The sequence below is a fragment of the Anabrus simplex genome, chromosome 1 (assembly GCF_040414725.1).
Source record: "Anabrus simplex isolate iqAnaSimp1 chromosome 1, ASM4041472v1, whole genome shotgun sequence".
Lineage (NCBI taxonomy): Eukaryota > Metazoa > Arthropoda > Insecta > Orthoptera > Tettigoniidae > Anabrus > Anabrus simplex.
This window is the reverse complement of record NC_090265.1, coordinates 1035259192-1035278071: the sequence shown is the minus strand read 5'-3', so window position 1 is coordinate 1035278071 and position 18880 is coordinate 1035259192. Positions and strand designations below refer to the sequence as shown.

At 40.9% G+C, this 18880-nt stretch overlaps 1 protein-coding gene across 4 annotated transcripts in view; it reads right to left on the bottom strand.

Moving 5' to 3' along the window:
* Positions 1–18880, bottom strand: part of LOC136875814 (uncharacterized) — a 314781-nt gene that overhangs the window by 248911 nt on the left and 46990 nt on the right. The window contains exon 1 of one of the 4 annotated variants that reach the window (XR_010860522.2): positions 7545–7631. The exons of 2 other annotated variants lie outside the window; for them this stretch is intronic. The gene's annotated coding sequence lies outside the window, so the exon portion shown is untranslated. Of the gene's footprint in view, positions 1–7544; positions 7648–18880 lie in introns of those variants that run through there. One more of the 4 variants, XM_067149436.2, reaches the window with a different exon arrangement.

Sequence of the window (18880 nt, the reverse complement as noted above, 5' to 3'; positions counted from 1 at the left end):
TAAAGTGAGAGGGTGTGTCTGGTTTTAGTCCAGAGCCTTCTCGAACCTTCATCTCGGGTATAAAAGCTGACGTCTTTTCAAGTTAACTTGTCTTATTGATCGTCGTGTTCTTGAGTGTGTGCGCTAAGAGAGGCGCCTCCTCTCTTAGCACACACACTCATCCATCGGCAGGCAGAACGTCAGCTAAGGTAATGGCCACCATCCTTCTAACTCAGTAGTTATCACCGCAAGCCGACTCGAGGGGAAGATTTCCTATCTTTAATAATGTAACCATAACATTTCTAAAGGTAAACTTTTCTTTCTTCTCATGTAAACGTTCGAGTAAATCAAGTGTACTTAGTTGAAATTCGAGAATAGAGAGTGTGACACCCTCTCGAGTTCCCTCACAACTTGTACTTGAGGTGACTATGTTGTTGTAACCGTTTTCTGTCTGTAGGCTTGTAACTTAAATTTTCTCCATCTAGTCATCTCAGTAGCATGGGATTAGCTTCTGTAACGTCGGGTGCCTTTGGAAGGCCGTAACTTGTAACCTTTGGAGCAAAGTGCTTTTGAAAATTGTGTAATTTAAGAATCTTGTAAAATATATTGGGAGATTTATCTCCTTGACTATCTATCTAAATGCAACAGTAGTGATGTAGGGACTTTTGTAAATAGGGAGCTTGGAGCTTAAATTGTAACTAGTCTTTTCCAGGTGTTTCTGTGTTTTCTATTTTGTAACAAACTAGCTCTGTACCTGAAATCTTGATTTGTCGCCTAGCGCATTGTTTGGTTAAAATATAACATATGAAAAGAAATATAACCTTAATTTATAAAGTTTTAAATTAATCTTTTGACTGTCGTAGGTAGAGCCATTCAAGCCAGCACCTTCTTTCACCTCTCTGTTCCACGCAAACTCCGTAACAAATGCCACTTAAAAAAAAAACCCGTTTCCTGTGACGATCACAATTTTACTAAGTAAAACACGGAGAAAACCGCGTGGAATATACCATAACAGAAAGATATTATCCACTTAAACCAGAGACATTCGATTATTTTCTTTGAAAATATGACGTTGAATGCGATTTTTTCTGTTTTATATTTATGAATGTCGGAACCAAAAGTCCGACTTCTTGGCTGAATGGGCAGCGTTGAGGCCTTCGGTTCAGAGGTTCCAGGGTTCGATTCCTGGCCTGGTCCGGGATTTTAATCGCGTCTGATGAATTCTTCTAGCTCGGGAATTGAATGGATATCTCAACACTCTCCTCTTCATATTCAGACAACACACTACCAACCACCACAGAAACACGCAATAATGATCACATCTCTTCACACAGTGTTGGCGTCAGGAAGGGCAGCCGGCCGTAAATCAGGGCCGAATGTGTAACACAGTTTTCGCCCGCGACCCGACAGGTGTGGGGAAAGCAGAAGAAAAAGAAGAATGTTGCAACAAAAAATACTGGATTTACATTTTAGATTCCAACCTTAAACTGATGTGTTCATTGGATATCCTAAGGGAAGAGAATTCAGGTTCGAATTCTGAAAGTGACACCGTCTTTAACCCGCCACCTCCCCCTCCCCCTCCCTGCCTAGAAAATGAAATCAACACGATTGCTCAATGCGTTATCCCATATTTCCCAGCCTCCAGAAGCTTCCTGTCCACTATGAAGTAGAAATTGGAAAATTATTCCCTTTTTTCTCGATATAATTTCGCTTACTAACCTTTATTATGCTTATACTTCCTCGTTCCTCCTTTTCCTTACGTTTATCATAATCACTGTCATCATCCCCAAATCTTGATACCAGCTAAAAAAGGCCATGAACTAGATACTAAATTTTGGCAAAATGACCATCGGACAAAACATACAGATTTATGCAGCAGTGCGGCCTGTGCATGTACTATTAATTTCGAAAACCGCAATCGAAGTAATTGATAGTTGTAGCACTGCATTTCCGATTTAAGTACGTATAGAAGAATTGTCATTAGAAGTTAAGTGTTAACACCCACACCGTTATCCCTCGCTAGTTTAAATTCAGTTTTGAAGCATGATTAATAGGTTTATCTGCCTTCGTTGTATTTATGTTCATGAACTTGCTACTGTAGATCAGGGGTTTCCAATTTATAAGGGCTCGAGGGCCATTTTGGAAACCTTAGTCATGTTCGCGGGCCGCACTTGAATAGGCCAATTTTCGTAAAATTCTCCAAATAGTACAGAAGGACCATTAGGAAATAATATGCATAGTTCAACTGAAATGAGGGTTCGATCATTTTAACTGCTTAAAACATTATTTTAAAATTGCACAAAAGAGTGAAATTCGGAACCGGGCCGAGGCTGAGACGGTTGAGGCGCTGGCCTACTCACTCCGGCTTGGCAGGTTCGATTCTGGCTCAGTCCGGTGGTATTTGAAGGTTCTCAAATACGTCAGCCTCGTGTCGGTAGATTTACTGGCACACAGAACTCCAGTGGGACGAAATTTCGACACCTTGGCGTCTCCGAAACCATCAAAAGTAGTCAGTGTGACGCAAAAATAATAACATTATTACTTGAAATTTGGATTTTAAATTTTTTTAAATCAAAAATAATCTGTTGAGAACAAGTGAATAGTTGAAAAAAGGAACTAGTATTAAAGAATAATTAGTTCTGACTTGGGTCTATAAGGTGTATAAAAATGAATACGTTTTTGAACGAGCTAATATTTTTTTTTTTTGTGACTTTTCTTCACATTATCTCTGACAGTGCTCTCGCGGGCCGCAAAAATGGCATCGCGGGCCGCCATTTGGAAACCCCTGTGCTAGATCATTAACTAAGTAGTATATTCGCTTGAGCAGAGATAGAAACAATGAAGCGAGTACATAATGTGAAGTATTAAAGTCTTCCACTGTGAATAATTGATTTATAACATTTTATGTTTAGTGTTATGACAATGCCAGGTGTAAAATAATATCTTAGGACTTGAGAACCTAACAGCGACAGGGTCTGCATACAGCTGGAACTAATTGAGAACTGGTGCATACGAGAAAAAAAGTTGTAGAAATTGATTTCCATTAAAGCAGGTAAATTTCCATTAAGTTTGCTTGTGTACATTTTGTGGGTTGCAAAATCACGGTTTCGGTTTCGTATAAACAGCCAGTCAATTCAAGGATTTAGAGAAGGACAGGTGGATTATAGATATGAAACAAAGCAAAGTCACCTTCGTACAGGCCATGAAGGCCCTTGGAGGAGTGGAAGGTAAAGGCTTCCACCATTGTTAACCTCGGCACGTGATGGGGTAGAGTGGTTGGCTCTACGCGCGGTCGTCTTTGCCCCCAGGAATTAACCTGGTACTCATTTTTGGTGTAGGCTGAGTGAACCTCATGGCCATATGCACCTCCGGAAGTGGAAATCTCGTTTCTTAAATTTTACGACTTCCTGACGGGGATTCGAACCCACGTCCTTCCGGGCGAACCGAGCACGCCTTTACCGCCTCGGCAAAGTAGCTCCTTTGTAAATATGAAGTCTGGTAGAAATATATGTACAATAGTTGTCAAGTTATAACAACTCAGACAAACAAACATATACCAAAGCTAAAACGTATGAAGATGGTCATTATTACGCCTGAAACGGATAACTGAATGAAAATTTCGTCGAAATATTCAATGTACAGACACACGGTCGTTACAATTTAATGTACGGTATCTGCTTCGCGTACAACACCTTTTGGGCTATGTTCACTGGACTTAGCCTGTAAAACCGTCCGTTAATGATGTATCTCTTTTTTGCTAGTTGCTTTACGTCGCACCGACACAGATAGGTCTTATGGCGACGATGGGACAGGAAAGGGCTAGGAGTGGGAAGAAAGCGGCCGTGGCCTTAATTAAGGTACAGCCCCAGCATTTGCCTGGTGTGAAAATGGGAAACCACGGAAAACCATCTTCAGGGCTGCCGACAGTGGGATTCGAACCTACTACCTCCCGAATACTGGATACTGGCCGCACTTAAGCGACTGCAGCTATCGAGCTCGGTGATGTATCTCTTATCAATCAACATACAGAAGAAGTGCACATGAGGAAAAAGTTTTAGAAATGGATTTTCATCAAGGCTGGTTGATTCCCATTCAGGTTGATCTGGTATATTTTGTGGGAGAGTAAAGTTAGTTTCGGTTTCCTAAAAAATAGACCCAGTCCACTCCGGACATTTGAAATGCCATGGAGCTTAAAGTTACCTTTGGACAGGGGGATGGTAAATATGAAGTTTGGTTAAAATATTTCCAGTAGTTTTGCAGTTATAAGAAATATGCTTTACACGGATCGGCTTTTAGGCTAACTCCGCTCGAAGTTAGACTAAAAAACGGTCCGTTAAAGATATCTCCCTTACGAATCCTCGTATCGAAATGATGCATATGAGAAAATGTTTTAGAAACTGATTTCCATTAAGGCAGGTAGATTTCCATTAAGTTTGGTTTCGTATATTTTGTGGGGGTGCAAAATCACGGTTTGGTTTCGCGTAAACCCCCAAGCAATTCAGGGATATTTTAACAATATTGGCCCTAAAACCTATCCAAGGACAGGTGTATTCTAAATGTGAAGATTGGTAGAAATATATCCAGTAGTTTTCAAGTTATAAGAACTCAGACAAACAAATAGACACCAAAGCTAAAAGAAGAAAAAAAAAGCTGATGGTCACTATTACACCTGAAACGGATATCTGAATGAAAATTTCGCCAAAATAGTCAATGTACAGATACACGGTCGTTATGATTTTATTTATATAGATTATTAGTTCAAAAGTATGAAAATAATACTGCATTATTACTCAGTGCCTAGAACTTAGTATTTAATTTGTTTGCCAAAAATAAATAAAATTTATATACATGTCACTCGTGGGCTGCAATAGTGGCATAACTCAAAAAATACGAAATCGGAGTTATTGTTCTTAAATTTGTCCTTAAATTTGTTTCAATATTATAAGCGTGAACTCCCAAGATATTCCTACATGATCTCTAAACAAAAAAAAAATAAATAAAACAGGCATTGCAGCAAATGTGACACATCTCAAAAGATCTAGGACATGACTACGGCAAGAGAAATGAAGGAGTAATTTTTAAGTAACATTTTTATTAACTGAATTATTACTGAGCCATTTGGTACCACTTGCTCTTTTGTTCCACAAATTAATCTATGATTTATGCATTTCAGTGCAAAGGAAAACTTTGTACTCAATTATCTCAGAACTTGATTTTTTGAGTTGTGCCACTACTGCAGCCCATGCGCGATATAAATATAGTTTCCTTTTCATTGGGAAAATCTACACAAGTTCAGTAATGCTATATTTTCTTTCTTTTTCTATAAAAATTGAAATCTACAAGAGAAGAGAAGAGAAGAGAAGAGAAGAGAAGAGAAGAGAAGAGAAGAGAAGAGAAGAGAAGAGAAGAGAAGAGAAGAGAAGAGAGAATGATAGGGCACTTCTTAAGACACCCAGGACTTATTCAGTTGGATTTTGAGGGGAGTGTTGGCAGTAAGAACGGCAGGGGTAGACCATGGGATGAATATGACATAAATTAAAGTATATGCAGGATGTAATAGTTACGTAAAAATGAAAAGGTTAGCACAGGCCACTGCATCTAACTAGTCTACAGGCTGATGACCCGAACAACAACAACAACAACAACAATATATACAAATGTGGGTTTTTCACCATAGATCCAGAACGCATGGAGCAATTTCAACCAAACTTAATACACATACCAGTTACCCCTACCTGAAAAACAATGCTTTACGTCGCGCCGACACAGACAGATCTTATGCCGACGATGGGATAGGAAAGGGCTAGGAGTGGGAAGAAAGCGACCGTGGTCTTAAGAAACAGCCTGGTGTGAAAATAGGATATCACAGAAAACCATCTTCAGGGCTACCGACAGTGGAGTAAGAACGCACTATCTCCCGAATGCAATCTGATAGCGTGGCCACTTGCTCGAAAAAAAAAGAGAAATATTGCGGGGGTAAAACGCCCATAGCACCCCCTGGGAACGGGGTGGGGAATGGGTGATAAGTACAAATTTTCGAAAACTACCAATATTATTGTCTAATCCATACTTTTCGGCGTCGATGAGATGAATAGTGATAATCTGGATGTCACTTAAGTCCAAAAAGGTGCGAGTAAGGAAAAGTCGAAAATGACTGAGAATATGTATGTATGTATGTATGTATGTATGTATGTATGTATGTATGTATGTATGTATGTATGTATGTATGTATGTTCCACCATATCTCTCAACTAAACACGTACTATGGGGGGAAAAATCACTGTGGGGATAAGACACCCCTCAGCACCCCTACGGATGGAAATGAGGAGGGGGTGACATGTAAAAATAATCGAAAATGAACAATATTAGCGTCGAATCCATAGTTTTCGTGGTCTCTTGAGATAAACAGTGACACTCCGGATGCCGTTTAAGTCCGACGTTCGGCGTTGGGGTGGGGTTTGAGAAGGGGTAAAAAGAAGAAAAGAAAATGTCCAAAATGACCGAGAGTTTGTGTTGAATCCGCAGTTTTCGGGGTCTCTAGACCGATTGATGTTTGTCTCAATGACAGGTGGAATCGTGTACATCTTATCTATAGCGCAACGACTTAATACATACGGTTATCACTTATATTATTTATTGGAAAGGATTAACTGCTCCCCAGACAATCTGGGCTGCCATAAGGACAAAGTATAAAGCGAAACAAAAGAATATCAAACTGAAACTAAAATTAAACACACTAAAATAACTCTAAAACTATAAAATAGTTCATAAAATAGCAATGAATGTCGCAATAAATCTACAAAAATAACTTAACACATAATTAACAGGTAATAGGGCCTACAAATGTTAAGAGTAAGTATAAAAACCCGGGGTTTGCCGGGTACTTCAGCTAGTATATTATAAAATAATTTGTTGGTATTTTTACAGTAGGCCCTCTTGTATGCTTTATAGCTGCATATAAACAGGTTTGAGAGCCTATTATTTATTTTCATGAAGAGCATTACTAATAATTTCTTGTACTTTCTGTTCAGAAAATTAGGCAAAAGCGATTATTTAAAATATAACAATAGTTGCGCAGTAATTATTTTGTATTATGCACAAAAGTACATACTCTAAGTTGTATATATTTGAGTATTATTGATCATAATAAATTGGAACCACGAGGAACAGATGTACCAAGTTAACTCACGATTTAACAAAACAAATAAGGTAAAACTACTTATGCGTACCTAATTATTTTCACCTCTTCTAATCTTCTTATTCAAAAATTCATGCTTTGTATTTCGAAGATAATTAAAATATTATTCCGTCCTAATTATGGTATATGCATTCACGCATCTGCATCAAGTGTGTTTACACTCCATTTACCTGTTTTTCTTAATCGTGAACTTTCATATCGATTTTTCTAATTTTTGCACTACCAATGTTTTTTTTTTAAACTGACATTACTTGTGGCAAAGAAAAGAGCCAAAAAGATGTTTTTCATATAAATATAAGGAATCGATGCTCTCCTTAAACAGACACTTCTGTTGACGCTAATGAAGGGAATGACATGTAGTACTTACCTGCAATGCCAAGTGTGAAGGACACCTCGTTGAGTACGGAGCCTGACACGGACAAAGTTAGCGGCAATGCGGCCTACAGGCCTGGCCCTGAGCAACTGAGCTGTAGGTGATAAGACGAGCGAACGGTGTAGTCGTAGACTATTTCACATAATCCATAACAATCTGGTCTGTGCAGCTCGTGTAAGCCGCCCCCAAGGCCAAACACTACATCGCTCCTCGACCACATTTGCCTTATCATACGACACATGACCTATTTCAACCTTCTCACACCGGCGCTGTCTACTTCTTTCATAGACTATATACCTGCCGCTTCTAAAAAGCAGACTGTGTCTTTTACAGGCATGGATTCCACTAATTATTTTCTTTCGGGGAATCACTCCGGAGTGGACTGAAATACTTCAGATATACAGGGAATTTTCAAATGTTTTCCTCGTACGGTGCGAATGGTAAACCATACGCCGAATGTTCCGATTTTGAAAATGACTGCATGAGTTTTCTATTGTACGTCAACACATTTAGTACAGTTTCTTGATACAGGGTCGGGGATGGGGTGAGATGAAATTACAGGGCATTATTTTACGGCCGCGTGAGTTTTCACTATTATGAACGTTAAATGGAGGGATGAGCGACACACATCTACGTACATTTTATCTAAGGAAAAACGAGTTGTATACTTATTTCACTTCCGATGAGAGTTGTAGTGATTTTTATAATACAGTACTTCCTAATAAAAGAAGGGTGGAAAAATTGCACGCTAAAGTGAAAAGTATTTGTTTGTTTATGTATGTTTCAAACTTCATCTCTCATTCATTAAACATTGCTCCAGAGGAGTGCGACAGGCTTCGGCAGCCGGCAAAATTCCTATCCTCATCGCTAGATGGGGCCTTCACTCATTCCATTCCCGACCCGGTCGAATGACTGGAAACAGGCTGTGGATTTTCATTTTCATGAATGTTTCAAAGATTCGAAGCCTATACAGAACGGCTCACCAGCCCCTTAAAATCATGAAGGTATGCAAAATCGTAACGCCAAGATAAAAGGGCCATTCCACAAACATCTTTATTGCTAGATTTTGTACTACACGTTCCACAACTACGAACTAGTTAATAGGTTGTGTGAGGTGATATGTCGTGGTAATTTGTTAAATGCACGCTGTAGAGCACGAATCAGAAATATGAAATGGAAATCAAATGTCTTGGAGAGGAAGGAACATGCGTTCGTAGGGCGTAAGGGCGTACACAGGATTTCTTTCCGGTGGTGGTGAGGAGTTGGTTTGGGTTCTTCTTAACAAAAAGTACAGGAGTAAATAAAATGTTGATAGTTATCGAATACATTTAATCGAATAAAACATTTTCAAATATATTTTGATCGGTACCTTTTACAACTTAACGCATTAAATGGGATGGTCAATTCATAGCGGTGTAGTGGGCAGCTCACGCTAAACTGCGTGTACGTGCAGCGCTAGACTTAAAAGTCTGTCATTTATTTAAAATTGGAAGTAACCAAATTTTTCACTATAATTATTAAAAAAATATTGAAAAGATCTTTTGGTGACTCGATTACATAAAAGTGTTTATACATGTTTGTTAAAAGTTGATTATTTAAATACAGTATGCGTCTCTGTTATTCGTACAGGCTTCAATTTCTTATCAAGTCTCGTATATTCACATTAACAACTGAAAAATTTAAATAAAAACATGGTTTGTCAATGATAATTCGTTATTGAAAACCATACTTGTTTACATATAAGTCGGGAGATTTGATATGAATGTGCCGGCATCGACAAACGGGTGTACCAGTTGTATTCGTACACATGGACAGGATGATGCGCACCATTTGTTTGTGATGCACGGAAAAGTCTCACGGACGGCATACGACTGGTCAAGTACGTTAGTCCCCTTCGTGGTGGACATGGATACGAGTGCAGAGTTAAGTGCGGAGCTTAAGTACACTATACTTAACTGACACTTAAAAGATTTTAATTACGAAAGATTGGGCATATATTTAACAGAACACATTCTACAGTGCAATATGTGGTAGATAAATTTAAATACAATGGCATTATTAAGAACACGCCAAGGAAACCCAGGAGAAAGTGTTTAACCCTCAAACACACGCGTATGGGGTGGAATCCACCCCAGGTCATTTTATTTCTTAGTGAAGTGTACAAATACCTTTTCTGTGCTCTCCCCGCTCTTGTACATTTCTGGCTGGATCCATGCAGAAAGAGTCATTCGTTCATAATCTATCTTAAAATATCCAATTAATAGAGTAATTCGTATTTTACAATACAATGATATGTGGGGTGGAAAGCGCCCCGACGCGTGTGTCTGCGTCCTCAGATTTGGCGCGCGTGCTTGAGGGTTAACTGAAAGGGAAGAACGTTTTGCATTTCGGCTGATGAAGTCACATTCCAAATTAAGTCCACCAGTATTGAGGCAACTCACGGAGGAAGAAAATGGAAGGAAGATCAGCAACTCCAACATCCGACGGATATTGTATCTGCATGGGTACTGTGGAAGAATCCCTCGGAAAAGGCCATACGTAAGTAGAAAAAACTGATGGCTTGGACTGATATTCGCTAAGGAGCATATAAATAAGGAGAATGAATTTTGGAATGATGTTATCTGGTCTGATGACACATAAATAAACCTTTTTCGGGTCAGATGGCATCCACAGAATATGGAGAAAAATTGGTACGGACAGTGATGTGGCAAATACACTCTCAACGGTAAAATACGATGGAGGGTCTGTAATGTTTTGGGGCTGTATGTTAACCAGAGGTGTGGGTAACATACATTTCGTTGGCGGAATAATGAACAAGGAGGGGTATAATACAATCCTGAGGGCAAATATGAAATAGAGTGCCGAAAAAATGGGGATGCCACCTGTTTATATGTTCCAGCATGATAATGACCCAAAACACACTGCTGACAATAAGACATGGCTGATTTGGAATATTCCTAAGCAGCTTAGAAAACCTTCCCGGCCTGCGGATTTAAATCCCATCGAACATCTTTTGGGCTGACAGACAGCTATAAACGCTAGGGGACATTTCACTAGACACTAAAATGTTCCAGGAACCCTTTATTTCAAGTGTTCAAGTTGCTTGTACGAATAGAAAAGATGCAAGATTATGGGCGCGCTTTCCTTGATTATAAGCTGTATATTTTGGTAACACGGTTGCAAACAGATGTAGTTGATATACGTTTTCTGAAGGCTTTGTTGAATATATATTCAGTGAATAAAATCCCTTTCAGTTTATTATTTTCTGGCAGTGCGTTGAGGTATTAAAGCAAACAGCCCGTACGAATAGAAGAGGTACGTACTGTGTAAAATGTATGGCATTCGTGTGCCACATTTTCATTTTAATAATTCACTCTTCGGGGAACTGCATTATTTTACAACTTACGTTTATAAGCTTATGAACAAAAACTGCATAAAATTCATTTGTTTATAACTTTGATAATATTTTGAATTTTGCAAAATTGCTCATAACCAAAATATCTTTCATTTTGTGTTGTTAAAGTGAAATTATATTTTTGCATTTGAGTGGTGTTGGTGATACAGGGGAATACTTAACATGTTTTGACTTATTCATACAGTACTTTTCCCTTCATTAATCAAGTCTGTCTTACAAGAATTTTTAAAAAGCGTGTAGAAAAAGCATTTATTTTTTCATTTTCACCGTAAGTATGGGATGCTGCCTTTTGACATAATTTTATAAGGAATAATTTCTTCATGCCACATTCGAGATTATAGTGTAAATATATTCACTACGACGTATCCGACTCGTTGGCTGAATGGTCAGCGTACTGCCCTTAGGTTCAGAGGGTCCCTGTTTCGATTCCCGGCCGGGTGGGGGATTTTAATCGCTTCTGATTAATCCTTCTGGCTCGGGGACTGGGTGTTTGTGTCCGTCCCAACACTCCCCTCTTCATATTCAGACAACATACCACACTACCAATCACCACAGAAACACGCAATAGTGATTACATCCCTCCATATAGGGTTGGCGTCAGGAAGGGCATCCGGCCGTAAAACAAAGCCAAGGCCACATGTGCTACGCAGTTCACACCCGCGACCCCACAGGTGTGGAAAAAGCGATAGGAAAAGAAGAATAATATTCACTACTACGCACTTTTTGTTCCTATAAAAAGAACTTCTCTTAAGAAACAGTTAATATGACATATTTTTTCCTAACTGTTTAACGTCGCACTAACACATCACAGTTTTTCGGCAACGGAAGGATGGGAAGGAGTTATGCTTGGGAAGGTAGCAGCCGTGGCCTTAATTAAGGTACAGCCCAAGCATTTGCCTGGTGTGAGAGTGGGAAACAACGGAAAACCATCTTCCCTTCGAACCCACTATCTTCAAATGCTTGCTCACAGCAACGCGACATTTACCGCACGGCCAACGCATCCATTTCTTACAAGGATACTATGGAAAACAGGCTGCGAGTTAAGAACGTCCTTGAGTTTGCCGTGTAATTCGTCATATGAGGTAACAGACAAGCGGAAGTAGTTAAAAAAATATTTTCGTCGTACCTAAGATCGACAAACAATGTGTAAAATAATCACACGTCCTCTCTCCTCTGATTGATAGAATGCACTCAAAGATGGGGATTTCGTTTTTGTCTCTTTCGGCGACGATGAAATAACCATAGCGCAATCATTTGTTCACGATCCATTCCAAGACTCTCTTGTATGACTAGCATCAAGACATGCACTGAGCTCCCAACGGCAAGAAATCGTTGTAGTGTGAAAGCAACATCTCCACGGAAAAGAGGGTACGTTCATTTTTGTGCCGTACGGTCGAAACCGTGTAGTGTGAAAGGAGCCTTACGTGTCAGAAGCGACCATGGCGGATGAAACCACAACAAAATCGTGCCATTAGTGACCGAGTGGATTAAGCATCGTGCCGCACGCGACCAATTAGTCATGATCTGGCTCCATGGCTAAATGGTTAGCGTGCTGACCTTTGGTCACAGGGGTCCAGGGTTCGATTCCCGACAGGGTCGGGAATTTTAACCAGCATTGGTTAATTTCGATGGCACGGGGGCTGGGTGTCTGTGTCGTCTTCATCATCATTTCATCCTCATCACGACGCGCAGGTCGCCTACGGGAGTCAATTCAAAAGACCTGCACCTGGCGAGCCGAACATGTCCACGGGACACTTCCGGCACTTAAAGCCATACGCCATTTCCTTACCACTAGTCTGCACTTAGGGAAGTCGCCAGGTGTCAGATTGCCCGTCGGCTCTTTACCTGACCTTATCATCGAGAATTCGGAAATTTATCGAACATTTCCCTTGGTGAATTATTCCAATCCCTACCTCTTCTTCCTATGAACGAAAATTTGCGACAATTTGTCCTCTTGAATTCTAACTTTACCTTCATATGTGATCTTTCCTACTTTTAAAAACACCAAGCTTATTCCTCTATATACTGGAATATGCTTTGATTATGTAACATGATCTCACGAAACTCGAAATTACCTGCACAAATGCTACTATCTCTTGAATGTTTTCATTTTTTTAGCGTACGGCTTTTTGGTGCCGGCAGTGTTCGGGAACAAGTTCGACTCGCCCGTTCTCTAGCTACTTTACCGGTACACCTCATGGGTGGGATACATGCACCATTGTGTGAGGTGGTAGGTGTAATTGTGCGGGATAGGAATCAGAAGGAAGTCGTTATGGCCATTAGAAAGGTATCATCCCGCCAATTCGACGGCGATGAAAATAGGAAACCACGAAAAGCCATTTCCGAGAATGGCCGACGGGAGATTCGAACCCAGCAGTCTCCCGAAGTAGCCGTAACTTGTGTTATGCTAGTATTCAATATACACTGGCGGAAAAAATAACCGAACATCAAGAAGGGGTTGTGCTAGATTAACGAACGTTGGTAGGAGTGTTTATACATCTGAAAGATGACGTTTCAAATTTTCCAAAATCGCATTAGCGTGGCGCTAGTAGTAGCTCCAGGTCTTTGCACATCAGGTTTGCTTTAAATACGGACTGTACTGCGCGAGAGCCTTAGTTCCCTGTGAGATTGGACGGAATGACTGTGAGTGGCTCAAGAATGACTTTTTAGACGACGAAGAGGACAGTAAAAACAGCTCACTGCGGTTTAACGAGGCTGTATGATAGGACTACGTGTAGGCGGATTTTACTTCCGCGCTATTGCAGGACGACTTGGCAGGAATGTCTGCACTGTGCATGCGTGCTGGTAGCAGTGATCACGAGAAGGTACGCTCGCAAGAAGACTGGGCTCCGGACGTCCCCGTGGCACCATCGAGAGGGAGGACCGCCATATTCGGCGTATGGCTGTGGCGCAGCCGACTGCACCTGGAGCAGCAATTCGAGCGGCAGTTGGTACCACAGTGACGCAATGAACTGTTCGAAATCAGTTACTTGATGGACAACTCCGAGCGAGACGCCCAGAGGCGTGCATTCCACTTACCCCAAACCGCCACCGTCTACGACTTCAGTGGGGTCTAGCGAGAGCTCACTGGAGGATGGAGTGGAGGTCCGTTGTGTTTTCCGATAAAAGCCGGTTCTGCCTTGGTGCCAGCGATGGCCGTATGTTGGTTAGGAGTAGGCCAGGTGAGCGCCTGCATTCCACCTGTCTGCAGCATCGACACACTGGACCTACACCGGGAGTTCTGGTTTGGGGAGCAATTTCCTATGACAGCAGGAGCACTCGTGGTTATTCCACGCACCCTGACTGCAGATGTCTACGTCCATCTGGTGATTCGACCTGTTGTGCTGCCATATCCGGGGGTGTTTTCTAATAGGATAAGGTACGCCCCCATGCCGCTGTTGTAACCCAACGTGCTCTACAGAGTGACGACATGTTGCCTTGGCGTGCTCGATCCCCCGGTCTGTCCCCAATCGAGCACGTATGAGATATCATTGGACGACAACTCCAGCGTCGTCCACAACCGGCATTAACCATCCCTGTATTGACCGACCATGTGCAACAAGCATGGAACTCCATCCCCTGCATGACACAATGCATGCACGTTTGGATGACTGCATTGAACAATCAGGCGATTATACCGGTCATTAATGGGCCAGCACGGCACATTTGCGATGGCTTCTATCGCACGAATATTAACCTGAAGTCTTGTACCTTTAATCAAATAAGTATGTTACCTCGCCAAATATATTGCCAAAATGTCCGTATTCTACAGAAATTATTTCATGGTGCTTGGATATTTTCTTTCTCCAGGGTAGAATTACCTGACTGCACAGTTTCCTCCACATTTGTTTAGGTTTTGCCCTTATTATATGACCCATCTATGTTTTCTCTGGGGAGGAATATATCAGTTTATGGCATTCCAAATTATACATTAAACTGATTTTTTTCAACATGCAATCATTGGGATTGTTCTCCGTAAAGGTTTATATCGGCTGTATTTCCCGACGATTAATTCAGTGCTCATAACTGAATGTTGCGCACGGTTTGCGGTTACAGTAGTTCACTATTTGAACAGAACAAAGAACACTTCAAAGAACACTTTCATTGCCTACCCGGTAAGCAGCGCTATCAATTTTTGGCTCGGTTCTGATTTAGCTTACTTTATCATGGATGTTGACCTAGTTTATTAAATGACTGTTGGGTTGTCAACACTGATCGCATCTGCCACGGTTACAGATTAACCCAGTGTTTCTCTGTTAGAATTCTGACATCAGATTTGAGGTATGTGTACCAGGCGGTACACCCTTATGCCGCAATTTTAAATCTTGCGCCAATTGATCCTCTACAGGAGAAACCCTGAACTTTAAAAACTGCATCCATTCATTAGTTTTCTCAGAAGATGTCACTACCGTAAATTTTGTAATCACAAAGTTGTCAGTAATGTGTGAATTTCATCTTGTTTTGTTTTCCATTGATCAAGAAGTGTGGACATTCCCTTATAGATGTCTCTACTAAAAAAATATGACCATGCACCCTGGTGCGAAGTGAAGGAACCTTTTTTTAAGATATTTTGTACTCACAAGTTTTCCTATAATTAAATTTCGTTCTTTCATTTGTGGGTTGGCAATATTCATCTTTTCTTTCCGCCAGTTTTGAAGTTAGCCAATCAATTATTTCTGTAATTAATTTTTGACTAATCGTGTCTTTCTTCTTCAATTTTGATACGCAACTTTTAGCCAGCCAATAAAAGCCTGTGGGTGTGGCTGTTTTATTCCTGAAAGGTCTCGAAATTTCCTCGAGGGTATAAAAACTGCTGATTTTCTTGTCTCTCGGCCACATCATCAACATTTAGCTTAGTGTATGGACATGTAGCAGGAGGCGGGAAGCGCCCCCTTTCATCAGGCAGCTGCTCTTCAACAAGGTAATGGCCGCTTAACATTTTTATTACTTGCTAGCTCAGTAGTTTAACCTGTGGGGAAGGTCCGAAACCTTTATTATGTAACCTATCTTCAAACATGTAATTTGCCGTCGCTTTTATAAAACTGCACATATCTTTAACTATAAATCGGGGATAGAGAGTGCTTTACCCTCACGAGCTCCCCTTCATTTTGGGATTTGAGGTGACTAAGTTTTCGTAACCGTTTTTCTACTCTTCCTTAATGTCTTAAATTTATTCTGTATACGAGTCACCTCCATAGTTTGGGAATAGCCCCTCTTTCATCGGCCTAGTGCCTCTTAGGTTTTTAGAAGTTTCATGTAGGAGTGCAGATTCTCGCCTCCATTCATTTTGCATTTTGGGGCCATTGACTTAACCTGTTATTTTTCTACTAAGGCCCAGTAGGTTGGGTACAAGATACCCTGTTTCTTTGTAAGTGTGCCTTGAGGGCAGTTAATGGTAAAGACCGTTGTGGCCTTTGATAGGCTCAGAAAATTGAGAGCGGGTCAGCTCTTTTATATCTGGTAAAAGTGCCTCTAGGAGCCCTGATAGGGTTTTTGGAGCCAAGGCTCCTTGAATGAAAGGGTTTTCTGCCCTTTGGTAAATATGTGGTTGTGAGCTGAGAGCTCAGAAATTGTAAAAATTAGGGCATGAGGCCCAGATTGTTAAATTGTCTCTAAATCTTGGCTTTCCTGGTCTTGTACCTGCTTTGACTTGTTGTTATTTGTTGAAATTTTATGTGAAAATATAACCTTTAATGCAATTTTAATTCATATCTCAGCTTTGTGGATAGACCCATTCCAGCCCGCACCTTCTTTCACCTCTGTATTCCACGGGTAATCCCGTAACAGTATGTAGTGCTTCAGTTCCTTCTGAAGTAGTCTTGCTCCTCCACCAATAACGGCTCTACTATTTTCCCGTGTCTTATTTCAGTTATTTTCTCCAGAAGTTTAAGTGAGTGAGAAACAAGAGGTTTTTTTAAATTTCGTGTGGCTTTTTCTAGCCGAGTGCAGCCCTTGCAAGGCAGACCCTCCGACGAGGGTGGGCGGCATCTGCCATGTGTAGGTAACTGCGTGTTATTGTGGTGGAGGATAGTGTTACGTGTGGTGTATGAGTTGCAGGGATGTTGAGGACAGTACAAACACCCAGTCCTCGGGAAACTGGAATCGAACCCGGGACCCTCTAAACCGAAGGCCAGTACGCTGACCATTCAGCCAACGAGTCGGACAGAAACAAGAGTGATAGCCCTATTGTTCATAGCTGCCGTTCTCCCTAAAGGACGTACTCGGACACTTTTCTTCAGAGAGCAGCACCCTCAGGGTAGTATCAAGGCCGCACCTAGGTAACGGAACCGTGCTTGGACCAGGGACATAGCAAAAGGAAGTTCTTTGGCCGTAACTATTAACATAGCAACAGAGGTTATACATAAACATGGGAATCCTAAAATATAAATATAAACTTGGAGCTCAGGCAACTGTAGTGTAATAAATCATTTTTTTAAATTTGATGAGTGTTTAATAACGGTAAAGGGCCCACCCCTTCATTTGGTCACCTCCGGGCCGGATGTCAGTGCGCTGCCAGTGAGAATAAACTATGTTCAATAACGTGCGTACGTGTGGTTCGAAAGTTACTGAAAGGTGAAGTGTTGATACAGCTTATGTCTGTGAACTGCCACAGTAAATGAAGAGCTGCAGTTGCAGTGACACAACGACAATACTTGGTTCGTGTCTCCACCGGTCAGTTAGACATATCACATTTCAGGCTTATCATTTATTTCCTGTTTCTAATTGTACACACAATGGATGAAACTCAGCGTAAATTGTGAGTTAAGTAAAGAGGCTTGGCCAAAGCCAGCCTAAAACGAATCGTGAGCTTCGTTAAAACGTTCCAAGGGAGCCAAAATCTAGAGCACATTCGTAGCCGTCTAGATCAAATGACAGATATATGGCAAAAGTATGACAAATTGCAGTCTGAGCTTGAACTATACGCTGACGGTCAAGATCATGGCGTAGACAGGGATGATTTTGAAAATTCCTTCTATGAACTTAAGGTTAAGATGGCTGCACTTTTAAGGTCGGCATCTTCTGATCCCAATTCAAGTAGAGACCGTAATTCTGCACCCGCTACTTCTGCTTCTAGTAACAACAGCGTACGCCTGCCTACTATCAATCTCCCCTGCCGGATATGGATTCAGTTCCGTGATACATTTGATAGCTTGATAGTTTTCAATGAATCTCAGTCAGATGTGCAGAAATTGCATTATTTACTGTCTTCGTTGAAAGCAGAACCTTATAAGTCGTTACAAAATCTCACAATAATTAATCGCAATTTTTCTATACCTTGGGGTTCAGTAAACCATCGGTAAACAATCCTAAATTAATAGTTGCAAAGTACGCGGCTGAATTACTGTCGTGTCAGCAAATATTCTCCTTCAGAACTGCGACAGTTTGTCAATCATATGAGACGTAATCTCAATGCGGTAAAAACCTCTTGCCCTAAGACGCAACTTCACGGAGTACTGCTAGCTCAGCTGACACTAGACAGTGTCGACTCCACTACAAGGAAGTTGTGGGAAATACAAACTAATTCACAAGAAATTCCAAACATAGAGGAGTTTCTATCATTCCTCGACGCCATATGTCAGGCTCTGGAACTCTGTCAAGCCAATCACACATCTAAGACGCACATTAGCGCTAACCACAAGACTGCTAAAGCCACTCCAAAATCCAACAAACTAGTTAAGACGCTCTAGCACGTTTGTAGCCATTAGTGACAATGTCTGCTCTTATTGTCAACAAAGCTACCTGTATAAATATTCTTCATTTATGCAATTAAGTGTTCAAGATAGGAACGAGTTTGTGAAGCATAATAAACACGTTTTAATGGCATGAAGTTTTCGCATGATCAGAAGGCTTAGCAGTCTAGTAGTTGTAGGATGATCTTCAGGAACCTGCAACTACCGGTGCTCATAATCATCGC